This window comes from Dromiciops gliroides, chromosome 1 (genome assembly GCF_019393635.1).
Source record: "Dromiciops gliroides isolate mDroGli1 chromosome 1, mDroGli1.pri, whole genome shotgun sequence".
Classification (NCBI taxonomy): Eukaryota; Metazoa; Chordata; class Mammalia; order Microbiotheria; family Microbiotheriidae; genus Dromiciops; species Dromiciops gliroides.
Genome location: NC_057861.1, coordinates 431340994 through 431363799, shown reverse-complemented (window position 1 = coordinate 431363799; position 22806 = coordinate 431340994). Strand labels below are relative to the sequence as shown.

Sequence of the window (22806 nt, the reverse complement as noted above, 5' to 3'; positions counted from 1 at the left end):
CCTGGGAGAATGTCACCCACTGGTGTGTCCACAAAACTAGATATCTAAAAAGCTGGGGAGGCAGACTAAAGAGAAAAGTAACATGCAAAGCAAACTACTCAATGGAAGCAGTTTCAACTTTTTAAGGAAATGGTATGTCCTTATATACTTATATAAGGCAAAATTTAGGTTACACAGACAATGAGCAGCATCCTGTATCATTTAGCACAACAAAGGGGTATTGTTCAACTGGATTTGACGCAGGTTCCTGTAATGGGAAGCTCAACAGTCCATTGCATCTCCAAGTTATTGGGTACACCAACTTGTTAGATGATCCAGACTATCTTGTGATTATTACAGATGGTCTGCTGGGAAGCCCATCCAAAAGGAGAGAACAAGATTGGCATTTTAGAAATGAGGCTGCCATTTTCTTAAGAAAATGTTTCTAAAATGGTGCGTCTTTTCTTCCAAAAGACAAGGAAGTGCTTTATCTCCCAGGCAAAGACAGTAACTCACTCCTGAATCACATACAGGAATGGCAACCATATGTCTGATTTCAAATATTCCATTGTCCCACAAACCATCTAAATGTCCCGGAAATTCTAATAGTTCAGTGAATAGCATCTCAGCATGTCAAGTCAGCAAGCATTAAAATAAAATATATGGTCACGGAAGATTGAGAGTCAAAAGCAGAAGAAAACACTACACTTGCTCTCTAACCTGTGTTATTTTATACCTGTCTGAATATGGACAGAGATGTGTGTAGACAGATGTGGAGCAAGCCACAACATTTCTAGCAGTAAAACCCAGCAAGTAAAGACTGTATGCACCAACAGAAAAACATGGATACCTTAAGCAACAAAGCCAAATGGAAAAACAATAATAATTATTTACATTTTCTATAATACCATCAAGTTTTATGGAAATAAAAAGAAACAACTCAAAGACAAAGTCACTCAACAGATTTTTAACTCATGAGCAAGGGGGGGTGCACTCAGAGTGTATGCATATGAGCAAAATTAGATTGTGTTATTACAGTTTTTTATGCAACAAAATCAAAGGAATTGTTCTATTTGGCTACACTAACAAGGTACAAGAATACATGGGGGGCGGGGAGGCAGGTAAGTGGCGTAGTGGATAGAGCACCGGCCCTGGAGTCTGGAGGACCTGAGTTCAAATCTGACCTCAGACACTTGACACTTAACTAGCTGTGTGACCCTGGGCAAGTCACTTAACCCCAACTGCCTCACCAAAAAAACCAAAACAAAACAAAAAACAACATGGGAATATATAAAACAAAATACAAAACAAAACCCCAAACCTCTCATTCTAAGAAACATCTGCTTTAAAAAAGAGATAAATGAGATATGGTCCAGAAAATTAACTGCAGGAAAGAAATATCTATTGGAACAGGATAAACAATATTAAATACTTCTTCAGATATATCTTGTTATACATTGAGCTTACTCAGCAAACTATAGCTGTCCTGGGACTACTGAGAACCAAAATGAACTTATTTACTGTGTTTCTGTAATTCAAGTTTGAGATGTTCAAAATTACTTCGTTATAATTTTTATGTTGAAATGAGTGCAAATGGCAAAATTTATCTTATTTTTATGTGTACTTTTAATTAAGCTTTATAAAAGGAACGTTTTTCTGGCCTCCTACATTATAATCCGTAGCCTTTCTTAGCTGCAATTAAACCAGCTTGAACCACCTAAGAGATGAGGACAGAAGGCTATCTCATACCAACATTATAGTTAATCAGCAAGCATTCATTAAGCTCTTACCCTGTGGCAGGCACTGTGCTGGGCACAAGGTAGACAAAGAATGGCAAAAACCATTTTTTGCCTTCAAGGAACTTATATTCAGATAAGGATGAACCTTGGGGCTGTTTTTTTGTTTTTAAATAAAACTGCCTATTTCTCCTTGCTCCATAGTTAGCAAATTAGAGTATCTGGGAACTCTCTCCATGTGAAGGGAGCTTGCTTCTAAGAGAATCATGATGATTTCTAAGTATTTTGGGAAGACCAAGGATCATTCACAGACATTCTGTAACTGGTTCTGGTTGCCTAAACTTCATGGTTGGGATGAAACTTTTTCAATTGGCTGCATAGTCACAACTGTCTGCACATCAAATAGGCCTGGGTCAGCACTAGATGTCTCTTTTCAATTCATTCAATGATGCCTTGCCCCACTGCATCATGTTGAGACCATGCTGTAAAGCCACTGTGGCCCCAAGAAATGGGCCTTGGCCCTTGGCCTTATCTCTTGTTCTTTTCCATTTATGTGTGAAGAGAATGGAGTCTCTTACATTAGGAGTTTCCAAAAGTTGTGAGAACAATCCACAGGATTCTGAGAATCTGAATACAGGCCAGGTTTTGTATCAATGACCCAAGGAGCAAGAAGCCACCTTTAGGGTTCTAGGCCAGTGGTAGCTGAGACAACTTGGTGGGGTTGATGCTATGTAGGAACTGAGTTAAGTTTTGAGCCCATTTTCTCTTTTATTTTATTTAAATTTTTATTTTTGCAGGGCAATTGGGGTTAAGTGACTTGCCCAGAGTCACACGGCTAGTAAGTGTTAAGTGTCCAAGGCCGGATCTGAACTCAGGTACTCCTGACTCCAGGGCCGGTGCTCTATCCACTGCGCCACCTAGCTGCCCCTACACTATACTTTTTGCCCATATCTTCCAATATGACCTCTGGATACCCTCCCTTCTTGGATAGATAAACTCCCCTTCATCTTCAAACTCTTCATACAGTAAAGCAACCTGTTCCCAACTCTCCCTCGCCCTTTTCCACCCTCCCCGTACCCCCAACTGCTGCCATCATCTTTAACCCTCTCCGATTCTGGCCATTCTTTACTTATACCCTACACTCAATATCAGGAAAAGCTGATGTTCCTGTCTAGATTCTCATCTTTGTCAACAACAGAATCTCAGGTTACTTTTCCACCTTTCTCAATGACTTCAGTTTTTAGCTTACAGCCAGCCTCCCTCCCCCTCTCTTCTTTCTCTTTTCATCCTTTCCCTCTCTCTCTCTCTCTCTCTCTCTCTGTCTTTCTCCCTCCCCCCCCAACTGCTGCCATAATTTGTGGGGGGGCAACTAGGGTTAAGTGACTTGCCCAGGGTCACCCACCTAGTAAGTGTCAAGTGTCTAAGGCTGGATCTGAACTCAGATCCTCCTGACTCCAGGGCCGGTGCTCTATCCACTGTACCACCTAGCTGCCCCATATAATTTGTAATATTGACATTGATGGTACTTCTACCTAACTCCCTGACTACTCAATCATCTTAACTCTCATGAATTCATTTCAGCTCTAAAACTTCACTCCAGGCTCCCCCCTACAGTTATGGGAAACTTCGGCGGAGAAACTCAGGCGGCACTCAGGAATAAGGAAGAACAGTTTATTAACATGTGGGCCCAGAGAAGAGTGTCTCTCAAAGGGTCTGGGCCCGGAATCAAGGATGTGTCACAAATTTATACCCCTTGACAGGGTTTTCTAGCATAGCTCGAATTAGTGGGTATGTATTTGGCTAAGCAGTTTCTGGGGTCTGGGGCAAGCCTAATGGACTTGTCTAAGCAGTTTCAGGAAGTGGTTGCAAGAGTAGATTTTTCCACATTACTACCACCACCATGATGCCCCAGTAGATGAGCTTTTTGCCTTATCTAGTTAGACCACCAAAACCCTTTCCTGTATTCTCCTCCATGACCTCACTCTACAAACATCTCCACCCCACCTACCTGAAACTAGAACTCCACTCCTAGATTCCTTTCAACCTCTTTTTAGTATCTAGGCAGCACAGTAGAAAGAACACTGGGCCTTGAATGAGGAAGACCTGAGTTCAAATCCAGAACCTGTGCGAACCTGTGCAAGTCACTTGTCTCCCTCAGTTTTCTCAAATATAACACGAGGATAAAAATTGCACCTACCTCCCAAGAATGTTGTGAGGATCAAATGAGTTGATATTTGTAAATCATTTAGCCCACTCCCTGGTATATGGTAGGCATTTCACAAATTCGTGTTCTCTTCTTTTCAAGTACTCATTTAATGAATTTTAGAATAGTGCCTGACACAAAGTAAGCACATAATGAATGCTTTATCCATCTCTCTCTCTCTCTCTCTCTCTCTCTCTCTCTCTCTCTCTCTCTCTCTCTCTCTCTCTCACACACACACACACACACACACACACACACACACACACACACACACACACACACACACCTACCTATCTTTCTCCCCACTCTACCTCAGCTACCCACAGTGATGCTCACCCCTTGGACATCGGCATTCCTTGAAACTGCTCCATCTCCAAGATCCTAAAGTCTAAATATTCCTTCTCTGACTTTAATTTCCTATACATCTGTGTCTCCCATTATCTCACTCACTCTAAACCTGCTTATCTATCCTGAGTATAACCTCTAGTCCTTCAATCTCTCCTTGTTCTTCCTGGTTCACCAGTTAATAAGTCATGGGGGGGACTGTAGAAGAGTCAGAATCTCATTTCTGTCATTTTTTAAAAAGGACTCTCTCTACAACTCTGGAGTAAAAAATTGAGTGAAACTAAAGTCGTAAAAGCTTAGGAGACTTTTCTATTGGAGGCAGTGACTTGCTTCTCAAGGACCTAACTTCCAAGTTCCACTTCTGACCTTTTTACTCCCTGTGTGAATATGAACAATTCACTTAAATCACCTTGGGCCTCAATTGTCCACATCTGTAAAAAGAAGGAATTGAACTAGATAAGCCTCAGAGTGTGCGTTTCAGGTCCGGACCTAGGATTCTGGGCTCTCTTCCACTCCAACACCAAAAGGTAAAACGTGTTATTAATTATTAGCTGATCTTAGGGCACTTTGCGATTTACCGACACAAGTTAAGTCTTGCCACCTTCCTGTTGTAATTGACACGACTTCAGAGGAACCAGAGGCCAGCGGGCGAATCCCCCAGGGACACACAACGCTCCGGCTTCTCCGGCCACATGGAATCTTGGTGGCAAATTCCAAAACTGAGGCTAATTTCAAAATCTGAGAGCTGTAACTCTCATCAGTTACCGGCTCGTCCCTGGACTAGTAGCCTACATTTAGTTTCTCTTTCCTCTGGTTGGCCCCAGGCCAAGGCTATTCATCTCACGGCAGGGGAGGCGGGCATTCAAGAACGACTAGACCCCGCCACCCTCCCCCACCTTCACCCGCCAGATCCCCAGGAATCCAGCGAGTAGGGAACTGGTCGGGCAACGCAAAAGTTTTCAATCTACAAGCAACTAGGAAGCGCCTGCTTTGTGCCAGGCCCCCGGGAAACAAAGGCAGAAATGCAACAGTTACTCGCCTTCTGGGAGAGTATCTTCAATCCCGGGAAAGCCATGGCTAACTCGAAGCAAAAGAGATGAACAAAGCCTGGGGCTGAGTTTGAAAGCGTCTCGGATTTCCCGCCAACCCCCAGTAAACAACAATCCCAACGAGAGCAACAGCAATAATTCGATTCAACTTAATAAACATTTATTAAGTGCCTACTAGGTGCCAAGCACCGTACCATTGGGTCAGGGAAACAAAGACAGAAATGCCAACAGTTACCTGCCCTCCGGGAACGTATATCCTAAACTGGGAAACCTAAGACCAACTACGAACAAAAGTGAAGAACAAATCCAAGGACTGGGTTTGCAAACATCCCAGATTTTCCGCCGTACCCCTCCCCCGCACGCCCGTTCCTGCCCCAGCAAACAACAACTACAATATCAATAGCGACAATTCAATTCAATAAACATTTATTAGGTGCCTACTACGTGCCAGGAACAGTACATTCAATCCTGGGAAGGCTATGATTAGGAGCAAAAGAGAAGAAAAAAATCCAGGGGCTGGGCTTCTAAACATCTCGGGAGTTCCCGCCTACCTACCCCTTCCCTCCAGCAAACAATAAAGCACAGTAAGAGCAACAGCAACAACTGGATTCAATTTAATATAAGTGCCTACTTACTACCAAGACCAAAATGCAACAGTTCCCCGGACAAATGCAGGAACTGGGCTTGCAAACATCTAAGATTTCCCTGCCTACCCCCAGCAAACAACCGCAATAACAATTCAATAAACATTTATTTAGTTCCTAATACGAGTCAGGTAGTTGGGATTAAAAAGAGGAGGGAGGGAAAAAGACAGTTCCAGCTCCCGAGGAAAGACAATGGCAACAAGGAAAAAAAAAAAACCCAAACGAGAGCAAACCTCATCCAGCTCTGCAACCCGTTTCTGGACTTTGGGATCCCGAAAGAAACAGCGTCCCTAGACCCACCTGGCCACTAGCGGGCTGCTCGTACTCTCAGGCGCGAAGTTGGCAGGACATGGCGCAATGGAACGCTCGCGACCCCGGATTCTCTCGGGGATCCAGCCTTGCAGACATCTTGTTCTGGCAAGCTCTGGGCATCCTGTGCAGGGCTGCCCTGTTCCCCCCTCCCCTTAAAGACGCAGTGCTGCATTCTCTAGTCCGGTCCGGACACGTGGAAATGAATCTCAGACCCCCTTATGTCCAAAGAGTAATCATTCACAAAATATTGAGGCTCAGGATCAGCGTTAGAATGACCCCCTACAGGTATTCATTAGTTTAAAAGAGGAAAAGCAGGTTTACTTTTTTTTTTTCAATAATATAAACTTCTTTTTTTAAAAATGTGATCTGCCAAGACCTGAATTTCCAGGTCTGTGTTTCTCCTGGACTGTTTGCTTCTCTTCAGATGGGAGGAGCATTGATGTTATTAAGGAGAAATGCCAGCAGTCAGAACTATTGGAGCCCTAACTTCTAACCTGTTGCAGTGCAGGATCAACTGGTGTTTGTAGTTTTTAGTCTCTATTTCTATGTTTGGGAAGAGGTTGTGATTATTAGTATTGTTGTTAGTACTATCCTAGTATCATTACCACAGTCAACCTTAACAATAATAGTGGCACACCTTTGTGCAACTTCTTTTTTTTTTTTTTTTTTTGCAGGGCAATGGGGTTTAAGTGACTTGCCCAGGGTCACACAACTAGTAAGTGTCTGAGGCTGGGTTTGAACTCAGGTCCTCCTGAATCCAGGGCTGGTGCTTTATCCACTGAGTCACCTAGTTGCCACCTAGGAAAGGATTATTCTTTACTATTTTAGAAATCAAAAGTAATCTAGGTTGAGTTTCATATTTTTCCAAATTGGTATTTATAGCTACAGACAACTGGTTGAATAGGTAAGAATAATAAGCATTAAAATGAGCCTTATTAATTAAGACTTCAATAGATCCTTGATCTCATCAATTGGGGTATAACAAGAATCATCTGGCTCAGTCTAATGAATTTTTAGTCAGATCTGGGTTTCTGCTTCTGTAAATTAATAATAATAATAATAATCATCACAACAGCTAGTGGTAGTTACCTATTAATTTAAGACTTGAAAAGCTTTACATATATTATCTCATTTGATCTTCACAATAACCCTTTGAGGTAGGCTCTATTTTTACCCCCATTTTACAGATGAGAAAGCAGAGATGTCTTAATTTGAGTAGGAGGATGTTGGTGACTGAGAAATCAAGACTCCCCTGTCTTAGAGAGTCGGATTTGGCTGGAATGAAATCTATCTGTCCCACACTGGATGTTTGCAGTTTAAGGACCCGATTCTCTTTTGATCTTCGGAATAGGAGTCACTTTCTGGCGTCACTTGGGAGAGGGAGAGGGAGAGGGAGAGGGAGAGGGAGAGGGAGAGGGAGAGAAATAGTTCCTGGGGAAGTAGACCTGGAGGGTAACAGACAACTCCATCTCAGCCAGTTTAGCCCCCCTCCCACCAAATGCTTATTACACAGATATCAAGGAAACATCTATCAAGGCAAGTAGCAAGATAGTCATTGGGAAATCATTTAGATTAGTTGAGGTCACAGAACACACAGGTGTCAGAGAGGTTCTGCAACTCAGAAGCAAGAATCTCTGTTCAGCTGGGAAGAGGAGGATCTCACCCAAGAAATCCACTTTTAGCAGTATCTAGAGAGGAAATCGCTGGTATTCGAGGATTGGGGTTTGGTGCTGGCTTCTCCCTAGATGGATACAGCTTCAGGGGGCCTCCTGTTCAATATTCAGAGTTGGCCCCTTCTTTCGTCTTGTTCCATCTCTTTCCTCTGCTTCTCTTTCCCCAAAGTCTCTTAGCCAATCAGGAATCATGTACATCTTCCTGCAGTATCACAGAGCTGTCTTTCAGGGAAGTGCCAAACTTGAATAGGGGTAGGACTATATAGGTACAATGTACAACTGTCTGTGTTGTTTACTTATTTCATGCTAGTCTTGTTCCTGACCTCCCATAATTCCTCTATAGAGGATCTATAACAGGGTCTCCTAATCTGGGATATGAATCTACCCTTTCAGGGGTGTGCGAAGCTTGTCAATGGGGTTGGAGAAGTATTAAGTAAATAATGATAATAGCTAGCATGTCTATGATGCTAAAGTTTGCAAAGCACTTTCATGTTATTTTATTTGATCTTCCCAGTAACCCTGTGAGGGGGGTGTTATTTTTATTCTCACCTTATAAATGAGAACTCTAAGGCTAGGAGAGCCTCATACAGGGTCACATAGCTAGTAAGTATCCAAGGTAGGATTGAACTCAGGCCTTCCTGACTACAAGTCTGGCACTATAGCTGTTTCATTCATATCAATAGCTAACACAATACTATGCCTTCTGTGGTGGGGCTTTGCTTTAGGCTTTCCCAGATCACCAAACATGGAGACATGCAAATAGGAGATTCCAGAGACCTGCTTCTGGGAGAAGCCATTCTTCTGTTTTCTCCTACCACGTGGGTGCTAACAGTCTCTTTTCATTTCCTGTGCCACTGGGAAGGCTGTGTCTTTAAACCTACCAGACTAGGACATTCTTTCTTTCCAGCAGCTCCCAAGAAGGGGTGAAGATCCTGTTCATCAGCCACAGAGACATCATGAACTGCCTGGGTCGGGGGAAGCTACCTCTCCCCCTCCTCCTTTTAGGTCCTGTGTCCTAGAGAAACTGGTTTGGGATTTGATCTGTTTTGCTTGCTCTTTTCAGTTCTAGGCATGGGCAATAAAATCACTGGACCCTGACTTGAGTCATGGCAACATTGGAGGCAAGGCTCCAGGCTGAATGTTGCTGCCAGCCCATCAAGTAAACCCTGAGATGTCAGGGTACTGGGACACAAGCCCAGGGTTGCACTTTGAACCTGGTGAGACTATGCTACATAGGGATCTAGTTCTCTTCTCCTCCCCAGAGACTGAAATGGCAAAAGGGGAAACCATGCCCCCGTTGTTGGAGGTGAGGGAATGCCTGTATATTTCTTCACCTTTGAAAGGAGTATTCCTTTGTAAAAGCTAATCTAATTGTTAGATGGTTAAATGGAATCAGAGAACAGGGGGCACCCCTAAAATTGGGAGAAACACCATTGCTGATGGCTTCATCCCATTGCAGAAACATTAAACACCCTCAAACCCCTTTAAAGGTACTAGGGAAACATAACCTATCTGGCCTTCAAGCAGTGGGGCCAAGATAATCACATAAGGGTCAGAGTAAAGAGGGGGAAATGTCAGAGAAGGAGCAGTGAGAGAAGCAGAAGAATCAGGGGAATGCAAAGTCAGATACCAGAGGAAGAGAGAGCACCAAGGAGAAAAGGAGTTATCAATAGTGTCAACTGCTACAGAGGTCTAGGAAGACAAGAACTTTTTTTTAAAAAAAGGTCATTTAGGGGCAGCCAGGTGGCGCAGTGGATAGAGCACTGGCCCTGGAGTCAGGAGGACCTGAGTTCAAATCTGGCCTCAGACACTTAACACTTACTAGCTGTGTGACCCTGGGCAAGTCACTTAACCCCAATTGCCTCACCAAAAAAAAAGGTCGTTTAATTTGACAATTGAGGTGATTTTTGTAAAAGCAGTCACTGATATATACAAAGATACGTATAACTTTACTTTCATAGGAGCAAAGAATGAGAACTAAAATAGAAATTTGTTGGGAATGTCTGAATGAATTGTGGTAGAATAGAGGCAGCTGGATGGGCAGCAGGTGTAGAGCACTAGGTCTGGAATATATGAGTTCAAATCTGGCCTAGACACTTACTAGCCATGTGACTCTGGGGCAAGAGTTCTGAGCAATGTAACATCTTACTGTGAAGACAGAGGGTAAATCATGATTTCTTACTCTTGGTAGAGAGTTGGTAGACTATAGGTGCAGAATGAAGCCCACATTTTCTGACATGAACAATGTGATAATTTTTGGCATAGTGAATAGAATATAGGGCCTGGAGTCAGGAAAACTCATCTTCCTAACATCTTCCTAAGTTCAAATATGGCCTCAGACACTTATTAGCTGTGTGACCCTGGGAAAGTCACTTAACCTTGTTTGCCTCAGTTTCCTCATCTAAAAAATGAGCTGGAGAAGGAAATGGCAAACCACTCCAGTATCTTTGTCAAGAAGATCCCAAGTGGGACCACAGTCAGACATGACAGAAAAATGACTGAACAACAACAAGAAACTAAACAATGTGTCTCAGTGTTATTCTCAAAAGAAGGATGGAAGGGTGAGGAAGAAGAATACACTGGGAGAGGGGGAAGGAAGAGGAAGAATGGAGGAAATGATCACATAAATGAGCTGTGTGGAAGATTGTATATGGTGGGGAGGTGGCAAAACTTGAACCTCCCTCTCATCTGAACTGGTTCAAGGAGGAAAAAATACAAATAAACATGTAATTGGGTAGAGAAATTCATCTTACCCAGTGGATTAAGAGAAAGGAGGAGGGAAGGAGTAAGAATAAGGATGGATGAAGAGAAATAGTGATCAGAAGTAAGACACTTTTTTTTTTAAAGTAAAACACTCTTGCGGAGGGGACAGGGTTAAAAAAAGAGGGGAGATATATACACATACACACATATATATGTATATATACACACATATACATACATACACATATATATGAGTATATATATACATATATGTTATTTATATGTGTGTGTCTGTGTATACACTTGAAAATAGGTTGAAGGTAAGTACACATGTAGCAATCATGACTGTGAATGTGAATAGTATAAACTCATCCATAAAAAGGAAGAGGATAACAGAATGGGTTAGAAATAAAAATCCAACAATATGTTGCTTCCAAGAAATGCACTTGAAACAGGAAGATTCACATAAAGTTAAATATAAAGAGCTGGAGCAGAATCTTTTCCTGTTCCAGCTGAAGTGAAAAAAGGCAAGGGTGGCAATTGTGATCTCAGACTAAGCAAAAGCAAAATTAGATGTAATTAAAAAGGATAATCAGGAAATCTAATTTGCTAAAGGGTACCATAGATAATGTCAAATATGCACTAAATGTCAGAGCATCCAAAATTTTAAAGGAAAAGTTCACTTAATTATAGTAGGAAATATACAGTAAAACTATATTGGTGGGGGCAGCTAGGTGGTGCAGTGAATAAAGCACCGGCCCTGGATTCAGGAGGACTTGAGTTCAAATCTGGACTCAGACATTTGATATTTACTAGCTGTGTGACCCTGGGCAAGTCACTTAACCCTCATTGCCCCGCAAAAAAACAAACAAAAACCCTATATTGGTGAAGAACTTCAATTTACCCTTCTCAGACCTAGATAAATCTAACCATAAAATAAATAAGGACAAAGTTAAGTAGATAATACAATTTTAGAAAAGTTAGATATGATAGACCTCTCTGTGCATGGTGCCTTCATAAAAATTGAGCATGTATTAGAGCATGAAAACCTGACAAACAAATGTGGAAAAGCAGAAATTTTAAATTCATCTTTTCCTAACCATAATGCCATAAAATTATGTTCAGCAGAATCCTTTGAAATATATATTAAAAATTAATTGGAAAATAAATAACTTACTCCCAAAGAATGTGTAAATCAAAGAAACAATCAAGTCCTCATTAATTTATAAGTATATTTGACCATTTCAATAACAAAAACAACAAAAATATATGATTATTTCAGTCATTGCAGAAAAAGGTTTTAAGAAAATATATTACCCATTCTTCTGAAAAAACATTATAAAGCACAGAAAAAACTATAATTTTCTTTAAAATTACAATTAATGTCTCATCAAAAACTAAGAGCAAGCATTATCTGTAATGGGGATTCACCTTTCCAATAAGATCAGGGGTGAAGGAAGGATTTTCATTATTGCCCTAATTATTTAATATGATACTCAAAATTATAGCTATTACAATAAGAAGAAAAAATGGAAGAAATAGAAGCACTGAAGAAACAAAACTATCACTTTTTGCATATGATATGATGGTTTCCTTAGAGGAAACTAAGGAGTCAGCCAAAAACCAAAAAACTTAATAAAAACACTTAACGATTTCAGTAAAGTTGCAGTATATAGAACAAACCTACATAAATAACCAGTTTTTCTGTATATTACCATGGTTTCCCAGGTTCTGGATAATGGAAAATGCTTTCAATCTTTCTCAGTCACCAATGGAGTTGTGCAGGGCTGTGTGCTTGTTCCCAAGCTTTTAGTATGATTTTTTTGTGTGTGTAATATTGTTAGATACCTTCAATGAGGACAAAACAATATCAAGATCAGCTACTATACTGACAGTAAATTATTTAACTTGAAAAGGCTACATGCCAAGACTAAAGTAAAGGGAGAATTGGTGTGACTTTTTGTTCACAGATGATTGTGCACTGAATGTTGCTTCTAAGGCTGAGATGCAACAAAGTACGGATCAATTCTTAGCTACTTGTGCTAATTTTGGCTTAATAATGAACACCAAGAAAGCAAAGGTTCTCTACCAGCCAGTACCAAACCATCCATATGTGAAACCATTGGTTAAGGAGTATGGAGAAATTTGGCTAATACTTTACAGGGAAAAAGATGATGAGGTTGATGCACACATTGCCAGACCTAGACCAATGTTCTGAAGGAAAGTGTGGAAAAGAAGCATTAGATTATATTAGAGAGCCATTGTGCTGACCTCATTGTTATATGCCTGGGAATCCTGGACAGTATATTTGTGCTATGCTAGGAAACCAAACCTCTTCCATTTGAATTTCTTGGGAAGATTCTGAAGAGTACCTACAAGATAAGATACTGGTCCCTTCTTGAGCTAACCAGGAAAGCATTCAAACTCTACTACAGAGAGTGCAATGCCAAAATATGTTTGCCTAAAAGATTTATTTTATGGAGAACTCCCACAAGGCAAGCACTCACACAGAGGTCAGAAGAAACAATACATAGTCTTTCTGGAGAACTCTGGAATCAATTGTGAAACATGGGAGAAACTAACACAGGACTGTCCAGCAAGGTATGCTTGCATCAAAGAAGGTGGTGTACTCTATGAGCAAAACAGAATTGCAGTAGTTCAAATAAAACATGAGATGTGCAAATTTAGAGCCATCTCCACTCCAAAAGTTCATATGGACTATTTGTGCTCAACCTGTGGTGAAGCCTTCCAAGGCCACAGCCAAGACACACTGTACCTTGACCTCAGCATAGTAATATACCTTTGGTTCTCTCTGAGAATGGAGGAAAACAACCACATATTACCAGTACAACTTAGCAGAAAGAGATAGAAAGAGAAGTTAAGGGGCAGCTAGGTGGCACAGTGGATAAAACACTGGCCCTGGATTCAGGAGGACCTGAGTTCAAATCCAGCCTCAGACACTTGACACTTACTAGCTATGTGACCCTGGGCAAGTCACTTAACCCTCATTGCCCTGCAAAGAAAAAAGAAAGAAAGAAAGAAAGAAAGAAAGAAAGAAAGAAAGAAAGAAAGAAAGAGAGGTTAAAATACCTACAGACAATATAATTACTTGGAAGTCTAAATATCAAGTCACACACAGGAATTATGTGAACAATTATAAAACACTCTTCATACAAATAAAGACAGATCAAAATCATTGGAGAAATATTCATTGCTCATAGGTAGGCTGAGCCAATATAATAAAATGATAATACTACCTAAATTAATTATCTGGAGGAACAAAAGGTCAAGAATATCAAGAGAATCAATGAATCCAAAAGAGAAGGAAAGAGGTCTAGCAGTATCAGATTTTAAGATATAATATTAAGCTGTAATCATCAAAACAGTTTTATATTGGGTAAGAAATATAGAGGTTAATCAGTAGAACAGATTAGGTACACAAAATATAGAAGAAAATGAAACCTACTGTTTGTTAAACACAAAGATCCCAGCTACTGGGGCAAGAATTTACCATTTAACAAAAGCTGTTGGAAAAACTGGAAAATAATGTAACAGAAACTAGGCATAGATTAACATCTCACACCATATATTAAAAATAAGTTCAAAATGGATATATGATTTAAATGTAAAGGATGATATCATAAAGTAGTAGAGGAGGGAAGAAATTACTTGTCAGATCTGTGAAAAGAGAAAGAATTCATAGCCAAACAAGAGATTGAGTGGTTCACAGGAGGTAAAATGGATAATTTTGATTACAAAAAGTTAAAAAGTTTTGCACAAACAAACCAATGCAGCTAAAATGAGAAGAAAAGCCGAAACTGGGAAAAAATCTTTGCAGTAAGTTTCTCTGATGAAGGTTTCATTTCAAAAATATATAGGGAACCAAGTCAAATCTACAAAAATAAGAGTCATTCCCTAATTGATAAATGCTCAAAGGATATAAAAAGGCAGTTTTCAGAAAAAGAAATCAAAGCTATCAATAGAATATCAATGAAAAAATGTTCTGAATCACTAAGAATTAGAGAAATAGGGCAGCTAGGTGGCGCAGTGGATAGAGCACCGGCCCTAGAGTCAGGAGTACCTGAGTTCAAATCCGGCCTCAGACACTTAACACTTACTAGCTGTGTGACCCTGGGCAAGTCACTTAACTCCAATTGCCTCACTAAAAAAAAAGAATTAGAGAAATATTAATCAAAATAACTGAGGTACCACCACACACCTATCAGATTGGCTAATATGATAAAAAATAAAAGGAAAATGACAAATATTGGAGAAGATATAGGGAAAGGGATACACTAATGCAAAGTTGGTCGAGTGGTGAACTAGTTCAACCATTCTGGAATGTAATTTGGAACTACCCTCCGATTGAGCAATATCACTACTAGGGCTATAACTCAGAGAGATCAAAGATAGAGGAAAAAGGCTCACACGCAAAAAAGTATGACGACTCTTTTTATAATAGCAAAGTTTTAGAAACTGAGGGGAATGCCAATCACTTGGGGAATGACTGAAAAAGTTTTGATATATTAATGTTATGGAATATTGCTGTGCTGTGAGAAATGATGAAGGGATTGGTTTCAGAAAAATCTGGGAAACATTAATTGATGGAAAGTGAAATGAGCTGAAGCAGAAGAACAATCAACATTATAATAGTAATATTGTAAAGATAATCAACTTTGAAAGATTTGGCAACTGATCAACACAATGATGATGATGTGTGTGTGTGTATATATAGGTATGTATGTGTGTGTGTATATATATGTATGTGTGTTGTTATATATATATGTATGTGTGTGTGTATATATATATATCTTGGTTCTGTTCACTTCCCACTGAATCAATTCATACAAGTTTCCCCAGGTTTCTCTGAAATCATCCCCTTCCTTATTCCTTAATCACATAATAGTATTATGTAACATTTGTATACTCTAATTTGTTCAGCCATTCTCTAGTTGATGATTAACCCATCACAAAAATAGAGCCACCATAAACACTTTTGCACAAATGGGATCTTTTACTCTTTCTCTGATCCCTTTGCAACTTAAACCTAGTAGGGTATTACTGGGTCAAATGCTGTATGCAGTTTGGCAACTTGGAGGGCATAATTCCAAATTGCTTTCCACAATGGCTATACCAATTCAAAGTACTACCAATCATGCACTGGTGTGCCTGTTTTTCCTGTAGCCCTTCCAATATTTATCATTGCTTTTTTTTTTTCGGCCAAATTTGCCGAACTGATGAAGATGAAGTGGAACCTCAGAGTTTATGTCCTAGAATTTCACCAAGAATGAAAATTATACCCACTGGTCTAGAGTTTGCAAATTACATTTTCTTTTCTTTTTTGAAAAGTAGCATTGCATTTGCCTTTCTTCAGTTCTATGATGCCTTCCTATTCTCCATGATCTTTCACAGCTGTTGAATAAGCACATCTTACCAATTTATTTTTCTTGTCAAGGTTATCCTTGTAGTCCTATGATAATCTAAGCTCTGTTGCCCATAAAAAGTTAGCACTGTCTGCAGAGAAGCCGATTTAAGGGATAGAAGGCCATCTTCTATTTGATAACCACAGAGACTTCCTTGCCACTTCCATCTATAGGGCTCAGATACGAAATACCAACTCCAAAAACTTCCTATTAAGACAGATCCAGAATAATGGCTGGCAATGCCACCTAGTGGTTAAACTTTCCTGCAAGGACGTTCTTATCCTACTTCATGAATGTTATTTTTTTTTTCCCTTTTCATGCAACAAAAGAATCTCTTTTTTCATTTTTCCCTCTAAATAGCCAGGCCCAATAAAAATATTTTGTTTAATTTCTCACTGAAACTCTTCTCCTTCTCCATCATTCCCACAGTTTTATTAGGGCCTAGCTCTTCTCCACAGGAAGTCTTATATGTTTTCTGGGATATGTAAGAGATAGAAGGTATGATTGTGTATACCTTTTTCCCACCACAATTACCTTAGGTTCTCAGAACTAAGTTGAGAATTGATTGTGCTATTCTCACACTCAGATACTTTAACACCTTCCCTCCCCACCCCCATCTAACTTACCCTGGTTTTCAGATTCACATTCAGAAATGTGTTTTGGTTTTTTTGGGGGTGGGGGGCTGCAATTCTTTTTTTTGCTTTTTTATGTAAAATTGTTTATATTTTTTCCAATTACACGTAAAACATTTTTAAACATTCTTTTACTAAATTTTTACATGTTCTGGCTGGGACCCTCTAGGTGTAATATGAATGGATAGGGCACTGGGGTGAATGTGGAAGGCTACACAAAGTCAGGGAATCCTGACAGTTAAGGAGCCAAGAAGATTAAACAGTAAAGGAGGGAAGAAAAATTGTTAATGCTTTATATAGTACTATAAGGCTTGCAAAAGACTACTTTGATTATATCATTTGATCCTCACAATAAGCCTGTGAAGTAGATGCTATTATTGTACCCATTTTGTAGATAAGGAAACTGAGGCCAGGAGCGATTAACTTGTCCAGGGACACAGAACAAGTAAGCATTTGGGGCAGGACTTAAACTCAGGTCTTCCTGACACCAATTGAGTCCTTTATCCACTATGCCAGTCATTAGGCTAGAATGTGTAAGATTGTTGGGTCTAGAATCAGTAGAGACTTGGGCTTAAGTTTTCCCTCTGATGCTTGCTAGTTATGTGACCATGGGAAAGTCCTTTAATATCTCTGGTTTTTTTTTTCATATGTAACATGAGGGAAATATGTATGCTGTTGTACCTCACAGGTTTGTGGTGAGGAGCAAATCAGAAGATCTGGATTCAAATCATACCTGTGTCGTTTACTATTTTTATGACCTTGGAGAAATCAACCTTTTTAAGCCTTAGTTTCCTCATCTGTAAAATGAGGGGGTTGGAATAGATGACCTTCCTTTTGGCTTAAAAGTTATGATTATATTAATTTCATTGTGGAATCTTCCTTTGCTGGTACAGATAAGTAACTCATCTCTAACTTACAGTCTTAGATAATTGTTTAGTGAATGAAGAAGTTAAGTGACTTGACCACAGTTACAGAGCTCATATGGGTTAGAAGACTTAAAACCCAGGAATGTAGAGTATGTGAAGGAAAAAAATGTACAATATTAGGAGGACCAGACTTCAAATCTGGCCTCAGATACTAGGTATATGAACCTGGACAAGTCACAACCCTATTTGCCTCATTTTCCTCATCTGTAGAATGAGCTGGAAAAGGAAATGACACAGCCCTCCAGTATCTCTGCTTAGAAAATCCCAAATGGGGTCATGGAGAGTTGGATGTGATAGAAATGGCAGAATTACAACAAAAGTCTGGAAAGGGAGACTGAAGCCATATTATGAAGAGTTAAATTTCACAGTAAGGATTTTGTATTTTTTTCATGGGGCAATAGGTAGACAATAAGGAATCTTGAAAATAAGAGTAACATGGTCACATTTTTTCTTTAGGACTAGAATTTTGGAACCTGTATAGAAAATAGATTAGAGCAGAAATCTGTTTAATGTGATTGTACATATATAACCTATATCGGACTGCTTTCTGTCTTGGGGAGCGGGGAGGAAAGGGAGGGAGGGAGAAACATTCGGAACTCAAAATCTTATAAAAACAAATGCTGAAAACTATCTTTACATGTCACTGGGAAATAATAAAATACTTTTATGATTTAAAAATAGATTAGAAAGGGGAGAGAATAAAAGTCTGAAATCCAATTAGGAACCTATTTGTAATAGTCTAGTCAAGACATGATTAGAGTAAAGTAGACCGGTTGAGACTGAGAGGGAGGGATAGAAAATGTAGAAAGTAACCTTGAGCTTGCCGTACTTAGTATTCTAGGTGCCCTGTCTATTTGAATACCTTCTCTGATTACTGATGCTTTAAGAATATTTGCCTTGGTGTGCATACATGGCTTTTATTTGTGAAAGCTTTCGTTTGGACTGATGTCCTATTAATTGAATTTCCCAACCATTTGTTAAGTACTTACTATGTATGTATGGAATTCTGTGACTGCACCCCCACTGGAACCTCAGAGACCATGTGCTGCAAGATCTTGGGAACTCTCTCCCTAGGGCTATGCTGACTTGATTGCTGGAACTTCACATGTTTAGTCATTTTTCAGTCATGTCCAATTCTTCATGACTCCATTTAGGGTTTTCTTGGCAGAGATGCTGAAGTACTTTGCCATTTCCTTTTCCAACTTGTTTTATAGATGAAGAAATTGAAGCAAACAGGGTTAAGTGACTTGCCCAGGGTCACACAGCTAGTAAGTTTCTGAGATCAGATTTGAACTCACATCCTCATGACTATAGGACCATTGTTCTATCCACTGTGCCACCTAGCTTCCCTAATTACCTTAATTCCCTCTTCTCTAAAATTAAAGAATTTGACTAGGTAAACTGTTAGACCCCTTCCAATTTTAAATCCTAGCATCTAGTCCAGCCTGAACTGATCTGTCTTTTTCTGTGACACAGAGTCAGGGAGATCTATGTTCAAGTTTGGCCTCAGACACTTACTAGCTGCATGACAGTAGGCAGATATTTTAAGTTTTGTCTGCCTCAGTTTTCTTATCTGCAAAATGGGGATAATGATAGAACCTTAGGGTTGTTGTGAGGATAAAATAAAAATGTTCATAATGTTGTTTGCAAACTTTAAAATGCTGTATAAATAATGGCTGTTATTATTGTTGTTGTCATTGTTGTCACATGCAACTATCTGGTTGAGTTTTTATGTAGTTCTGAAGTGGATAAGTCACAATAGTTTCTAAGTGGATTAAAAAAATCATTATTCTCTCTGGTATAAACGTCAGGGTTCACTGAAGTATATATATGGGAACTGAGCAGCCTAACACATTTTGAGGTAGTCATCTTGACTGGAAGTCCCTTCTACCTCTTTCATCAGAAAATTAGTATAATTGTGGATTTTTTTTCTAATTTTTCCACTACTGAAGTCTCTCTCCTTCCTAAGCCTTATGATGACATGGAGGTGACCCTATGTTCTTAAAGACAACGCCAATAGAGTTCAATCTCTGGCCTGTCCTACCAAGATGGAAAGACTTTGACTATGGGTCTGATGACAGATTATATTTCTAATATCTGACGACTAACTTATCCAAGTTTTGAGAGACCAATCACCAGAGGATAATAAAAGCATAGGAAACAGATTTGGAAGAGACTTTAGAGTTCATCCAGTTTTACCTTTGTATTTTTCTCCTACTTCCAAATCTTCGTGTTCCAAATTGGTTATTCTCTCTCAGAGCTGCTACTACTTTGGAAAGATTTTCCATTATATATTGAATTTTTCCTACTCTGGTTTTTGTATTTTAAAGTTCTTCATCGGAAGCTCTGATTCTGACCATTCTGGAGTTTTTGGTTATTGTTTTGTAATCTCTGGGAAGTTCTTAAAATTATTTTTTCTTTTTTCATAATGTAATTTTGGTTCAGTTTCCTTCTTTGACCATAGTAGTTTGGATCCTCTTTGAGGGTTTAACTCATTCTTTCTTCTTTAATTATTTTATTGCTGGTTTATCTGCTTATGAACTAGAGTTTAATTCAGGCTTTCTCTCTGCGTTCTTAATCTGAGATTCACTGACCCCTGGGGTCAGTGGATAGATTTCAAAGAGTATGTGACTTTGGATGGGAAAAATAGATATAGCCCTATTTTCACTAACTAGGTGAAATGCAGAATTTTCTTTAATTATTTAAAAAACATTATTCTGAGGAGGTCCATAGGTTTTATGAGATTGCCAAAGAGATCTAGAAGATAAAAAAAGATTAAGAACCCTTGGGCTAGGCTTTCAGTCTTTCTCTTATATTCCCAGTTACTTGTCTCTGCTTCCATCTTACTCTTTGGTTTCTTCCCCTTTCAAAGATCCATCAACCTGTAAGATGATTGTATGCTGGTTTTTCTCAGCCTGCTTGCTTTGGAGGGAGTAAGGGTGGTCAGCCTGGCTCCCTACTTTGGTAAAGTTGGGGAAGAAAAGGACTGTCTTCAGCTAAGTTTCCAGTCTCCTTTTTCTCAAGTATTTATATTCATTTCTATTCTAGCCTATACCTCTGCACTTTGCTGTGTTGCCAACATCTTCTATACCCCACTCCAGTCTCTTTCCTTTTCTTTTGTGTGGGTGAGCAGTATCAGTTTCTGCTGCTTTTTGTAGGTTCTGGGCAGGGCGGGGGTGGGGCGGGAGGGGGATTCAGGATGTGTCAATATTGTGTGGAAGAATGGTCAGAGATCACCAAGGCAGGTTCCTGAATCACAAACCTGAGAATTTGTGCTCACTTCACCTGGCACATGGCGAGTGCTAGGAAGAAGGAGGACAGAGAAAAGGGAGTTCTAAGTATTTAAGCTGTCTGATGTGATTTCATGAAGTTTTTGCCTTGTATGGTATTCCCACCTTTATTGTAGCATTAGTTTCATTTACTCTACTACATAATTTCTTTTTCTGAGAATTTTGGGTTGCTAAAAGCAATGAATTTTTTTAACCATCTTGCCTATGACATCCTGATGCTTTTCCCCCCATTATTGGAATTTTTGATTCCACATCCCAGGCATAAGGTTTGGCTGTTATATTAAAATTTCATTTCAAGTCCACACACTGGGCTCTTGAATTTTATGATTCTGTGACTCTAAGTTAGGTCTGATAAGAAGTGAGATAGACAGCGGGTCCCTTGGAAGAATCACTTTACTTTATTTTCAATGTATGCTCACATTTGCTGACATCTACCTGGAAGTGAAAATAATAATAATATAAATATATCAAGGGCTCCATTATTAAATTGAGGGCTTGAAAACCTGTATTCTCCCTTGTGCATCTATTTCCCAACAAATCATCTTTCTCCTTTAGCTTCATGCCTAGGATTTGGAATCAGTAGTGTCAACTATGAAAATATAGTAATACCACCAGGGAAGGAGTTTGAACACAGAAGTTGATTTTACAGTTAGCTAAAGATCACTCCAGTTAAACACATTGACTTTTAAAATTTTTGATGAAAGGATTTCTGAAAATGCTTTCCACACCTCTGAATATCTTAAACAGAGTATACTGGACATAATTTAGCCCTTTCTTGATGACTCAGGATAATTAATATGAATATCCATTATAACCCAGTGTGGAAGAATTTACCACATACTCTGTGTTTCTTGTTTAGTTAAGGGATTCTTCATTCCAGCTGCTGCATAGGAAGAACCAGACCAGAGACACACTAAGGGTACCATAGCCTATTTCTTCCCCCAAGATAAGTGACAGCTTCCCATTTTATATCAAGGATTATTATTTTTTTGTGTTATGGACACCTTTGACAGTACAATAAATGCTATGGAGGCTTTCTCAGACTAATGTTTTTAAATGAATGAAATAAAATGTATAAGATGACCAAGGAGAACAATTATAATGGAATACAATTATTAAGGTATTTTTTTAAGAAACCAAGCTCACAGACCCCTCTAAAATCTACCCATGGGTCACTTGGGAAGGGAGAGAGGGGAAAAGAATAAGTCTTTATAGAGAGCTTACTATGTGCCAGGCACTGTGCTAAGCACTTTCTGCAAATACTATCTCATTTACTCCTTGGAGATCTGTAGACTCCAGGTTAAGAAGGCCCATTTTATAATTTTTCAAACTAGCTTGGAAAGGTAAAGAAACTGTTGAATGCAGCTACTGACCTTGCCTGATCCTAAAGCTACAAATTCCTGAGGGTGATCAAAACCAGTTAAAACAGGACCGTTGAAACCAATTAAAAAAAATAATATTGAATGCAGACATCACAAAGGGCTACCTGACTTTGATCCCAACTCACCCCATGATTGGAGCAGGTCCATACCTGTTTCTCAATTGCTGTACCTGGAACCCAAGGTTCTACTGTTCTGACTAAATGTCATCCCTCTCCCTCCAGCCTTCTCTATGGTCTTTTGGTTGTTGTGAAAAACAACTTATGTAACAGCTTCTCAAGGCTATGCCTCCCATGAAACTCCCTCATTATTGAAATGTATTTAATCCTGCCCCCTCTGCCCCTCTCGGGCACTCCAGTATCTTGATGCTGTGTGGTGACCCCAAATTGCAATTCCCTTGCCTCCATTAAAGATCCTAATTTTTGCTACTTTGGTAGTCTTCCTTATTTCAGGTGTACAAGACAAATGTGGGTAGTATTGAATAAGGAGGACAGGGCAAGGAGACTGAATTA

The 22806-nt window shown here is 39.5% G+C and overlaps 1 protein-coding gene across 1 annotated transcript in view; it reads right to left on the bottom strand.

Moving 5' to 3' along the window:
• The window catches only part of ZBED3 (zinc finger BED-type containing 3), a 35824-nt gene extending 29441 nt beyond the window's left edge, over positions 1 to 6383 (bottom strand). The window contains exon 1 of the mRNA XM_043979298.1: positions 6257 to 6383. The gene's annotated coding sequence lies outside the window, so the exon portion shown is untranslated. The remainder of the gene's footprint in view (positions 1 to 6256) is intronic.
• Between the last annotated feature and the right edge of the window lie 16423 nt (positions 6384 to 22806).